The following is a 12,915-nucleotide window of genomic DNA, read 5'->3' on the forward strand; positions in this document are numbered from 1 at the left end:
GCCTTCAGCCAACAAATTATTTTCAATTTTCTCTTAATAAGGTCTTCAGCAGTCACTATTGCCTGTTACAGTTCGTTAAGATTGTTTTTAAAAAGGCTTTAGTATTTTAACATGCAAGTAATTCAGACCTTCAGCCGTTGAGTACTCTGAAAGTTGCTTCTGGCCTTCAGTCCCCAATAACTTTGAATCCTTTCTTAATCAGGCCTTCAGCTGTTAATTGTTTGTAACATTGCTTGTGGCCTTCAGCCGACAAATAATTTTCAATCCTGTTTTAGTGAGTCATTCAGCCATCACTATAGCTTGTTACAATTAATAAAGATAATTAGAAAGGGTTTTAGTATTTTTGAAGTGTAACTGTCTATTTGTAATGTTGTGTCACCGCCAGACACCGCACTTGCTAGGTGGTAGCCTTTAAATCGGCCGCGGCCCGTTAGTATACGTCGGACCCGCGTGTCGCCACTGTCAGTGATTGCAGACCGAGCGCCACTACACGGCAGGTCTAGAGAGACTTCCTAGCACTCGCCCCAGTTGTACAGCCGACTTTGCTAGCGATGGTTCACTGACAAATTACGTTCTCATTTGCCGAGACGATAGTTAGCATAGCCTTCAGCTACGTCATTTGCTACGACCTAGCAAGGCGCCATTATCAATTGCTATTTATCTTGTGATGCATGTACCGTCAGACCGATGTTCACCAATTATGGATTAAAGTTAAGTATTCCAGCAGCCATGTACCTTTTTTGCTAGTATAATTACTTTACCTGTTCCAGACCTCACGCCAGCCTGCGTGAGCTTAAACGCGTGCCTCGTAGTGGCTTGGCTGTCTTGCCAAGTCACAACATGTAATGCAGGCCTTCAGCCCTTGTGTATTCTGAAATTGCTTGTGGTCTTCAGCCGACAATAGCTTGCAATTTTCCTAATAAGGCTTTCAGCCGCCAGTGTAGTAAAATTTAAAAAAATGATTGTTGAGAGTTTTGTTTTTTAAAAATAAAGTGTATGTGTTTTCTGTGCAACCAACGGTTACCTGATTAGGCACCGTCCACACCTTTCCTGCTTTCCGGAAGTCCCACGTTTCAACCGTGCATGGTAAAATGGCACTATCCAAAACCGGCGCCGAGGCAACTATGGTACACCACGGGCCATGGATGACAGGGGTGAGCGACGATGTTTACGGGCAATTAGACTTGGAACTGTTGAACAACTGACCGCCCAAGTGAACCAAGGGGCTGCCAACAGTGACTCCTCAACGACCGTAAAGCGGACGTTGCTGCGTATGGGCCTCTGCAGCAGGTGCTTGGTTCACGTATACATGCCGACAGCTGTTCACAGGCTACGAACGCTGGGATCTGCACGTCATTACCGCAACTAAACGCTCACTAAGTGGCGAGAGGTGGCCGTTTCAGATTACAGACAGTCATTGGCTCGTACAGCGTGAAATGTCTGAAAGTAAACATCCTACAACAGTCATCGAAAGGGTCCGGGACGGAGGAAAGCTTTCGTGGCATTCCTGGATGATCTCGTTATTCTGGAAGGCACAGGGGGTCAACACAAGTATGCATCCATCTTGGGTGGAGGGGGGGGGGGGCATCTCCATGCTACATGCAATTTGTTTCTCCTCAGCACGATGGCATGTACCAACGGGACAAAGCAAAGCGCCACACAGCTCGCGGTGTTCGTGTGTGGTTCCAAGAGCACCAGGATAAGTTTACCATCATACTCCCCTGGCCACCAGACCCTGCATTTAACCCCAATCGAGAATCTGCGGGACCACCTCGATCGGGCTGTTGGCGCCATGTATCCTCAACCGAGAAATCTAGCGCAGCTGGCCACGGCACTGGAGTCGACATGAGTTCGCATCCCTGTCGGTACCTTCCAGATACTCTTCCTGCACGTTTAGCAGCGGTCCACGCTGCGAAAGCTGGTTATTAAGATTTTTGAAAGGTTATTCATTTTCATTTTTATTTACACGTCAATTTCCGTAGGAACAAATAGAGGAGTAAACCTCCAAGGTCATGGAACGTGTCAGTACATGAAATTACAACATAAAAGTAATAACAAAAATAAAATGTTCACGAACCCGAAAAAAGTCAATCCTTAAGTTTAAGTAAACGCAATCAACAATACAACAAGAATCATCTTTCAAGGAACTCCTCGACAGAATAGAAGGAGTGAACCATGAGGAAACTCTTCACTTTCGATTTGAAAGCGCGTGGATTACTGCTAACATTTTTGAATTTGAATGGTAGCTTATTTGAAATGAATGCAGCAGTATACTGCACACCTTTCTGCACAAGAGTTAAGGAAGTCCGATCCACATGCGGGTTTGATGTCTGCCGAGTGTTAACTGAGTGAAAGCTGCTTATTCTTGGGAATAATCTAATATTGTTAACAAGAAATGACACTAAGGAATATATATATTAAAAGGCCCATGTCATAATACCCAGACCCGTGAACAGGGGTTGACAAGAGGTTCGTGAACTTACACCACTTATTACCCGAACTTCCCGTTTCTGAGCCAAAAATATCCTTCTAGAATGGGAAGAGTTACCCCAGAATATAATACCACACGACATAAGCGAATGAAAATAAGCAAAGTAGACTAATTTTTATGTCGAACGATCACTCACTTCAGATACCGTTCGAATAGTAAAAATAGCAGCATTAAGTCTTTGAACAAGATCCTTATCGTGAGCTTTGCACGACGGTTTACTATCTGAACACCTAGAAATATGTACTGTTCAGTTTCACTAATCATATGCCCATACTGTGAAATTCAAACGTCAGGTTTTGTTGTATTGTGTGTTAGAAACTTTAAAAATTGAGTCTTGCTGTGATTTAGAGTTAGTTTATTATCTACAAGTCATGAACTTAGGTCATGAACTGCACAATTTGAAACCGAGCCAATTTTGCACACAACATCCTTTACTACCAAGCTAGTGTCATCAGCGTACAGAAATATTTTAGAGCTACCCGTAATACTAGAGGGCATATCATTTATATTAATAAGGAACAGGATTACATTACATTAATGCGAATGGTCGGTGTAATTATCATCACTTCAGCAAGTGCGTGTGTGTGTACGCGCGCTACAGCAAGTCTAATTGTGCAAGTCTATTGTGTAGGAGTAATGTAGGTAGACAACCAAGCATTTGAGGACGGCCATGAACTGCTAAAATACCTGCTGTTCATTTTGTCGTAAATGGACGTAGAAGAAGAAACGAAGATAGGCAAGTCATTCAAAAATGGCTCAAATGGCTCTGAGCACTATGGGACTTAACATCTGAGGTCATCAGTCCCCTAGAACTTAGAACTACGTAAACCTAACTAACCTAAAGACATCACACACATCCGTGCCCGACGCAGGATTCGAACCTGCGACCGTAGCAGTCATGCGGTTCCGGACTGAAGCGCCTAGAACCGCTCGGCCACCGTGGCCGGCTAGGCAAGTCATTGATAAACACTACGGTTCGCACGAATTGATAGCTGTATACATTTTGTTCCCCAGTTTTACTTTAACAACATTGTTACAACTGTCAAGCCATGACAGATGTACTTAAGAGCTGAAACTTCTCTCTCGTTTGGAACTGGGAATTGGTTTCCAATAAAGGTTTAACGTGCTATCAAAGAATGAAACGTATTATAAATAAAAAGCACAATATAGTTCATATTCTACAGTAACTTTAAAGTCTGAGGATGGTCCTATGAACGGAAAATTGTCGAAGAGAAAAAAATTAATACTGTTGAAAATACACTATATTGTTCTCTTCATTTATGATTATGAAGTTGTTCTACCAAAACGTGACGGAACAATTGAACATATATTGTCACAGTACCTGCAATTAGTGTGTTCTACACACCGTACTAATATTCAACCTGCGCTCTTTCATCCATGTAACTTATCTCAACGGAAGTCAGAAAAGTGCAGAATTGCAGCAAATTAAGACACCCATTGTACATTTCCCTCGCAGTATCATTATGTTCTATACTACAGGTGATAATTTTTATTTTATTCGTCTCCTCTTTCAGTTATTCAAGACCAAAAATCTGCTGTATGTGTCTCTTTCGGAAGGAGAAACTCGCCGTCAACGTCTGATATTGAAATTCTGGGTATTGGATGCTTCGCAGTTTGTATGTATTTGATAAAGGACATCTTGTTATACTCCATGACTTGCACTTCAAAATTATTTATTTGCCAGATTGATGTTCGTGCATATAGCTCATCATCTGTGGTATCTGAAATAGAAGATAAACAACAAATTTATGCATGCCTGTGTCAGAAACAAGAGAACACTTCGTATGAACTAAAGTAGAAACTTAATTCAGTGCTCATCTACTTGAAATGATGTACCTGTCAGGTCTGTATACGTTTCTCGTTTATTCTCCATATCACCTAGCACTGACGATGAGCTGCATTTCAGAGTCCAGTACAAAAATCTCACGCTCAGTTAGTTATGGCAAGTGGTTTTAGTTTCTACGTATGAGTTCCACAACGTGACACTCGAAGCGGTTTTCCTGGCCTTTGATCTTATCCATTGTTAGTTTTAAGCCTTCTCTTTGTATCTCGCGATTTATTTCATTTCACTTACAGCTCCACCTGTCCATTAACGACTTCTTGTACAAGCGTGAGACTGCTCAGCCATGCAGGTCAGCAAGAAACAGAGGGCAGGCCATCAAATGTCAAGCAGTTACCTTCGGATTCAGTACCCATGTGTTATTCATTTCATTGTTTACAATAGACTTGTGTCTTTGTAAAAAAAACATTGCGATACTGGAACATTCTTCATCACCCCCACGCAGCGTAAGGAACCTTGGAAAAGGAAGAATGAATGAAGGAAGATTAGAGTTTAACGTCTTTTCGGCGACAAGGTCAATAGGGAAGGACGGTAAGCAGAGATGTGGAAACGGAAACTGGCCATGACCTTTCACAGTAACTGGGACTTACGGCACCGCTACCTAATGGTTTTGTAGGGTGGTCCCATTGGAAGTGATATTTCCTTATCCTCCTCCAACCTAACGGTTTATTCAGTCACCCCATCCTAGCGGGCCTGATTTAAAATGTAATGTAAATCGAAATGTGACATCGCATTTTACATTTTGACGCCAGCACAAAACTGATCCATATGTTTCATCGTAACCATCATTATCATGGTCACCATCATCAGCATCATCTCAACGGTGTTTCATGAGTATATCAGAGACCAATGCACATCATAATAGTAGATACCACTAACTCTTCCTTAAAGAGTCGAACTCTTATCTATAGAACAGCTTGAGAAGTCCGAGTTAGTGTGTGTGTGTGTGTGTGTGTGTGTGTGTGTGTGTTCGCAGCTTATGGGCGCTCAACGGCGAGATTATCAGCGCCCTCACATTCATCAAAACAAACGAATGTGAATAAAATCTCTAAAATTATTGCACACAATGTGGAGGAAATCTCTAAAGTGTCACTCATTCACTCACTCACATCTCACTAGCTTTGAGCCACACTATCACTCTATCTCACACGCATGAAGGCAACTGAGTAAGGGTAGAAGGCGCTACACCTGGGAATAAAACAGATGGAAAACCTTACAAGAGCTAAAAGAAAGACACAGGGAAATGTAACTGGATGACCACTTAACAAAAAAACGTGGATGAACAAGTCACTCTTTTAACACATTAAGAGAATTTCCAGAAAATTTTCGGAAACGAGTTGGACGCATCAATGATTTAATGAGTCAATTACTATACGTTAACACTGTAACCGAGTAAAAGTTTAGAAAAGGTTTGAAATTAAGTTTAAGTTGGGTGGAAGTCGCTAAGGGCTCTCTTTCTCAAACACTGGGTGAATGTACGAAGACGTGCTGAAAAATAATGCCTCCGAGTTTCGTATGTGAAAACTGTTAAAGATTTTTAAATACAACAAACGTTATTAACATTCTACGTCTTTAATCCTTATGTCTACATATATATTTGTCAACGTAGTTACCTTGACGACGAACACATTTCTCCCAACGCGAGACCAGTTTGTTGATCCCGTCACTGAATGTCTGATTTTGTGGACGGCGCCTCAACCTAACGTCTGCTTGTACCGCTTCGTCGCTATCACAGTGAACTTCTCGATGTTGTTCTTTAATTTTTGAAAACAGACGAAAATCGAATAGGGTCAAGTCGGGACTCTGTGGAAGATGATGGATGACAGTGAACCCAAAGCGTCGGATTGTTGCAGATGTCTAAGCGCTCGTGTCTCGTGTGAGGTCTGGTATTGTCATGATGAAGGAGGGGGTGGTCCGTGTCTGGACGAACTTTTCGAATTCGTGCTTTCAGTTTTCCCATGTACCGACATAGCTACGTTACACCCCGCTATGTTATTCGCTACAATTCAGAGCCATCTAGTGGCAGAGGGTCGCAACTTCCATCAGCCAAGAGGGAAAGTCGAATAAGTAATATGCAAGACATGTAATAGCACAACCATAGTGAGAAAAAACAAAAATTCGGAGGCATTACTTTTCAGCACGTCCTCGTAGTAGGGATATTTGCATGTAGTGAGCTACACTGCCTTATGACACATACACAGTTTCTAAGTGTAATACTTGTCTCATTGTGTTAAACCTTTAAGGTAATGAGAAGAGTATGACGACATTTTATATTTTCAAATCCGGTAAATACTTATATGAAATACAGAAAATCAAATTTTTGTTGCCCTGAAAGCCGGTAGATAGGCACACTGCAGCCCGTACCGATTTTCCGGGCCTCGAATTGGTGACTTAAAATGTACACTACTGGCCATTAAAATTACTACACCAAGAAGAAATGCAGGACAAACGGGTATTCATTGAACAAATATATTATACTAGAACTGACATGTGATTACATTTTCACGCAGTTTGGGTGCATAGATCCTGAGAAATCAGTACCCAGAACAACCACCTCTGGCCGTAATAACGGCCTTGATGCGCCTGGACATTGAGTCAAACAGAGCTTGCATGGCATGTACAGGTACAGCTGCCCATGCAGCTTCAACACGATACCACAGTTCATCAAGAGTAGTGACTAGTGTATTGTGACGAGGCAGTTGCTCCGCTCCGCCACCATTGACCAGACGTTTTCAATTGGTGAGAGATCTGGAGAATGTGCTGGCCAGGACAGCAGTCGAACAGTTTTTGTATCCAGAAATGCCCATACAGGACCTGCAACATGCGGTCGTGCATTATCCTGCTGAAATATAGGGGTTCGCAGGGATCGAATGAAGAGTAGAGCCACGGGTCGTAACACATCTGAAATGTAACGCCCACTATTCAAACTGCCGTCAATGCGAACAGGAGGTGACCGAGACGTGTAACCAATGGCACCCCATACCATCACGCCGGCTGATACCCCGGGATAGCGATGACGAATCCAAGCTTCCAATGTGCGTTCATCACGATGTCGCCAAACACGGATGCGACCATCATGATGCCTAAACAGAACCTGGATTCATCCGAAAAAATGACGTTTTGCCATTCGTGCACCCAGGTTCGTCCTTGAATACACCATCGCAGGCGATCCTGTCTGTGATGCAGCGTCAAGTGTAACCGAAGCCATGGTCTCCGAGCTGATAGTCCATGCTGCTGCAAACGTCGTCGAACTGTTCTTGCAGATGGTTGTTGTCTTGCAAACGTCCCCATCTGTTGACTCAGGGATCGAGACGTGGCTGCACGATCCGTTACAGTCATGCGGATAAGATGCCTGCCATCTCAACTGCTAGTGATACGAGGCCGTTGGGATCCAGCACAGCGTTCCGTATTACCCTCCTGAACCCACCGATTCCATATTCTGCTAACAGTCATTGGATCTCGACCAACGCGAGCAGCAATGTCGCGATACGATAAACCGAAATCACGATCGGCTACAATCCGACCTTTATCAAAGTCGGAAACGAGATGGTACGCATTTCTCCTCCTTACACGAGGCATCACAACAACGTTTCACCAGGCAACGCCGGTCAACTGCTGTTTGTGTATGAGAAATCGGTTGGAAACTTTCCTCATGTCAGCACGTTGTAGGTGTCGCCACCGGCGCCAACCGTGTGTGAATGCTCTGAAAAGGTTAGCATTCGCATATCACAGCATCTTCTTCCTGTCGGTTAAATTTCGCGTCTGTCGAATGTCATCTTCGTGGTGTAGCAATTTTAATGGCAAGTAGTGTAGATGAATTCAAATTCTTAATAAAAAGTGATTTTGATTCAGTAGTTGTCAAGTAAAGTAATTTTAGAAGGAAATGAAGGTAGAGGTAGCAGCAGATACACCTACCAATACTGGTGAATCAAAGTGTGGCAACGTAAGCTCCTCAGATTGAAACCATTTGTAACAAGGGGGCCTCGCACACTACACTCGATGCAAACCAGCGTACAGCACACGATAGTATGGTAAAAAGGAACGGATTTCCAAACGGCGACTCTCTAGGAAAATCTTTTCCCGGTGCCCCACCCCCTTCTTCTCCTCCCCCCCCCCCCCCCCCTCCCTAGCTCCCCCACCCTCGTACTCTCACTCGTTTGGTTTGGACATTCAAGGTTTTTAGTTTTAGCACATTTTTGTTGCACTGCAGAAGTAAGATTCCTTATAACGAATAACGTAATCACTAATGGAAATACTTGTAGTACGCGTATCAAGATCCTCGCATTTAATATTAATATTTCTGCCTAAGGTCATCTTAATCCAGACGGTGCAATGGGGAGGAAGAGGCTCAACTTACGTGGCGTCTCATTTTAGTCGGAAATGGAGAGGGGGGAATGGTAAGTCATAAGAAAAGTAGCGACTTGCACTTTAGAGTAACTACGAAACAAATCAGGGCGATGCGGGTTTCTCCGCAGAAAGAAAACAAAAACAAAATTTAATGTGAATGCTGAAAATAAAGATTGACCTAGAAAGTTTGCCGTAACCGAGAAACACTTTCGTCTTTAGTGCCTCTTTAACATCAACATCAAATCAACAATAATGTCGTTCCCACTTCTAACTCGACCATCACTGAACTCGCTCGTTTCACAACCAACAACTTTTTCATAAAATGGTATAAAAATTTCGCACCAACTGTTAACATTGCTAGTACAGATCGGGCTGTTTAAATTTTAATTTGTACGCTGATAAAAATATTCACAAATATTTTAGCTTGAACGAAATCTTCCTTTTCTCATTCAAGAAATGGTTACTTATTTTGAGCAGAACTTAGATTCTTCACGTCGCTGATCGCGTTCGATGCGCTACTTTCTAAAAATATACAGGGTGTTTCGGTAAGCGCTTGCAAAAATTTAACAGGAAAAAGAGGATGCTCTACAGAACGATTTGAGATAGTGAATCAGGAGTAGGAGAAGCCAGCTTAAGGAGATAGAAGGAATAAAATCACATTACCGTGTACTTTTTTATACACTTTAGTTAGAGTTAACTGCAAATACCACCACTGACACATTCAACGTACCAGTTGTACTGTTCCGGCCGTAGTGGCCGAGCGGTTCTAGGCTCTTCAGTCTGTAACGGTCGCAGGTTCGAATCCTCTCTCGGGCATGGATGTGTGTCATGTCCTTAGGTTAGCTAGGTATAAGTAGTTCTAAGTTTTGGGGGACTGATGACCTCCGCCATTAAGTCCCATAGCGCTCAGAGCTATTTGAACCATTTTTTGTACTGTGTCTTACTAAGTGTGCTGAAACTGACGGCCCTCAACCTCAATGCAAGAATGACATCGGTGAACAAGACTGACGCACCCTGACAAATATTCCTGGTGCGTTTAGAACCACATCACAGGCCGCTACAATTCTGGCAACTATCTCCGTGTTCACTAGGGACCCATACACAAGTGACGCTAGATATCCCCATAGGAGATAATTAGAGTCCTTGGAATAGGACCTCCTTTCCAATCCAGCGCCTCCGCAGCTCGTGGTCGTGCGGTAGCGTTCTCGCTTCCCGCGCCCGGGTTCCTGGGTTCGAATCCCGGCGGCGTCAGGGATTTTCTCTGCCTCGTGATGACTGGGTGTTGTGTGATGTGCTTAGGTTAGTTAGGTTTAAGTAGTTCTAAGTTCTAGGGGACTGATGACCATAGATGTTAAGTCCCATAGTGCTATGAGCCAATCCAGCGGCCAGGAAATACAGCATTGAGGTAGTTGCGGACATTCAGCCTGAAGTGAGGCGATCCACTGTCATTCTATGGATTCATAAGACTTTCTGTCATGTGACAATGTAAATACGATATAACAGAATCTCTTTATGGACAAGTAAACAAAACCTGCATCAAGACTTCCTAGTGCACAGGGTCATCGTCCTTGTTTCCTTGGAAGAAATAAAGAATGTACACGTAAATAAACAGCACAGTACTTGTAAACTTGTACACTAGTTAGTTGTAAATAAACTAGAGAACAGTAATGCTAGACAAAGCGACAGAAGTATACTTCCATATCAGCTTAAGCTGGCTTCTCCGACCCCAGGTTCCCTACCTCAAATTATTCAGTGGAGCATTCTCTCTCTCGCGTTACATTTTTACACGCTCTTGCGGAAACACCCTATATACCTAAGGGCTTATTCATGGCAACTGAAAACCAAAGCAATGACAACTTGGTCACTAATCGAAGAGAAACACCACTATACAGTAATTATTACCAATTATATTATCAACCAACCTCCAAATAATCTCAATAATGAACCAGAACCTACGCTGGCGACAATTATACTAGCTTGCTTTCCATGTTTTCAAGTCACTATCGTTTTTTCTTGCCAAGTTTACGGAAAATATGAACGAGGTGCCCTCTTTCCTTCCCTCTCGGCTCTCTAGGCGGGGTCTACCTGGCCTAAGCGTAAATCCGGCCCTGATGGTAAACGCACAAATGTATGGATTGCACTACTCCTGCCGTTTCCGTACCAGAAACGGCAACCGAGCTGGCGAGAGAGCTGGAGAAAGAGCGACAGCAGACTACAGCGCTAGAGAGCGGACGGCGGCTCAACCATAGTCCTTAGCTCTCTCTGCTTGCGTAGAGAGCTGGCAGGTGGCGGCACTGTACACTATACAGTCAGCAAGGCAGCTTTCTTACGTAAACTCGCTGTGTGGGTCCAATGCTAGCGGCGCGAGAGCGCAGCTCGATTTAAAATGCTTAGCAGAAGATAGGAGGAGTTCGTTGCTTGCACGTGACCAGAAGCCAACGTTTATACGTACACTAAAGTATTCGTTCAAACACAGTGGTGACTTAAATGTTTAGAACATTTTAGATCACACTGTAACGTATTGCTTCTCAGCCACCTGCGTGCGCTAGCTTTGTTCGTTATTTTAGTAATCTGGTCCAGTATGCGGCTGCAGAGTGAAGGTTTTTTTTTTCTAAGTCTTGGAGGTGACGGAGGTTCCCTGAACCTCCTAAATGGATTGTGACCGGAGTCTTCATGGCGGGCTTATTGGGAGAGCATTTTCCCTCTGACGGTTAACTTCCGTTGCCAAAGCAGTTCTTAGTGTCATGCCAGGAGATCGCGCCTTACAGAACTGCCGTAAAGGCAGGAGCAGTTAATGGCCGATGAGAATGCCTACATCCTGTTCTTCATTAGCTGAAAGACGTATATCGTAAACTAGGACCCCCTATATATTCCTTCCCCCTTTCTGCTTTTCCTTCATTAATTGGGACTAGTTTTCCGTTTGAGCTCTTTATATTCAATGAGGTTGTTCTCTTTTCTCCAAAGGTCTCTAATTTTTCTGTAGGCGACATCTGTCTTTCTCTACTGATACATGCTTCTAAATCCTTACACTCAGTTTATCAGTGACGAATGGGCGAATTAAAAAGCCCTTTTTTGAGAAATATTGCAATTTTTTCTCTCACCGAGCGAGGTGGCGCAGTGGTTAGCACACTGGACTCGCATTCGGGAGGACGACGGTTTAATCCCGTCTCCGGCCATCCTGATTTAGGTTTTCCGTGATTTCCCTAAATCGCTTCAGGCAAATGCCGGGATGGTTCCTTTGAAAGGGCACAGCCGATTTCCTTCCCCATCCTTTCCTCACCCGAGCTTGTGCTCCGTCTCTAATGACCTCGTTGTCGACGGGACGTTAAACACTAATCTCCTCCTTTTCTCTCGTTTATAAAAGTTTACATAAAAGTAAGTTAGGCCTTATGATGGCAGGCCAAATAACTTTTATTGAATGCTTCACTACACATCTAAATGACACAGATGCATGACACTCTTTTTCAGCTTAGTCACCAAGTCTCTGTAAATAAAAGTCTATCAGTTGTCCAATTCCTCGACAATAGAAGCTCGCTCCTTGGTCATGGAGCCATTGGAAAACAGGTGTGAAAATCTCTTTCCCTCCAGATGTTCTTTCAGTTTGCCGTAAAGAAGGAAACAGCACTGTGCAAAATGTGCATTTCGCAATCAGCTTCAGTGCAGTCTTCCTGAGATTGTTGGCACCGTCTCACTACTGCTGGACGCGACACTGCATTTGGTCCATACACAGCTAGAATTTCACAGTGAATCTTTGTTCAATTCAGATATTTTGCCCACAAGAATCGTACTGTCCCGCGTACTTTAGTTTACATATCCCAGTTGCCGCGCCATTTCAGTGTCGCACTATGAAGCACCTGCTAACCGTACAGCAGTGGAAGTATGTCTGCAGGACAATACGAACATTAAATTGAAGCATTTATGACACATTGCGTCCCACTTTTATTCCTACATTACATTACAGGCTCCAGTGTATAGAGCGAAGGTGCATCAGTAGCCGATAGTAGAGAGCTGACCTTACAACACGCGACGACATATAGTCACGTAATGTGGGAAAACGGATCGTTCGAGAGGCTTCCTATGCTGGAGTAGCGGGGAGTAACCGTTCAGACTGGGAGCCAAGCCGCATGTCGTTCACCATTTGTTTTTACAGATTACCATTAAATTATAACTTCCAACCACATCGGTGGTCCTACTTGTACTGAGAACACCCAGTTAA

The sequence above is a fragment of the Schistocerca americana genome, chromosome 2 (genome assembly GCF_021461395.2).
Source record: "Schistocerca americana isolate TAMUIC-IGC-003095 chromosome 2, iqSchAmer2.1, whole genome shotgun sequence".
Taxonomy (NCBI): domain Eukaryota; kingdom Metazoa; phylum Arthropoda; class Insecta; order Orthoptera; family Acrididae; genus Schistocerca; species Schistocerca americana.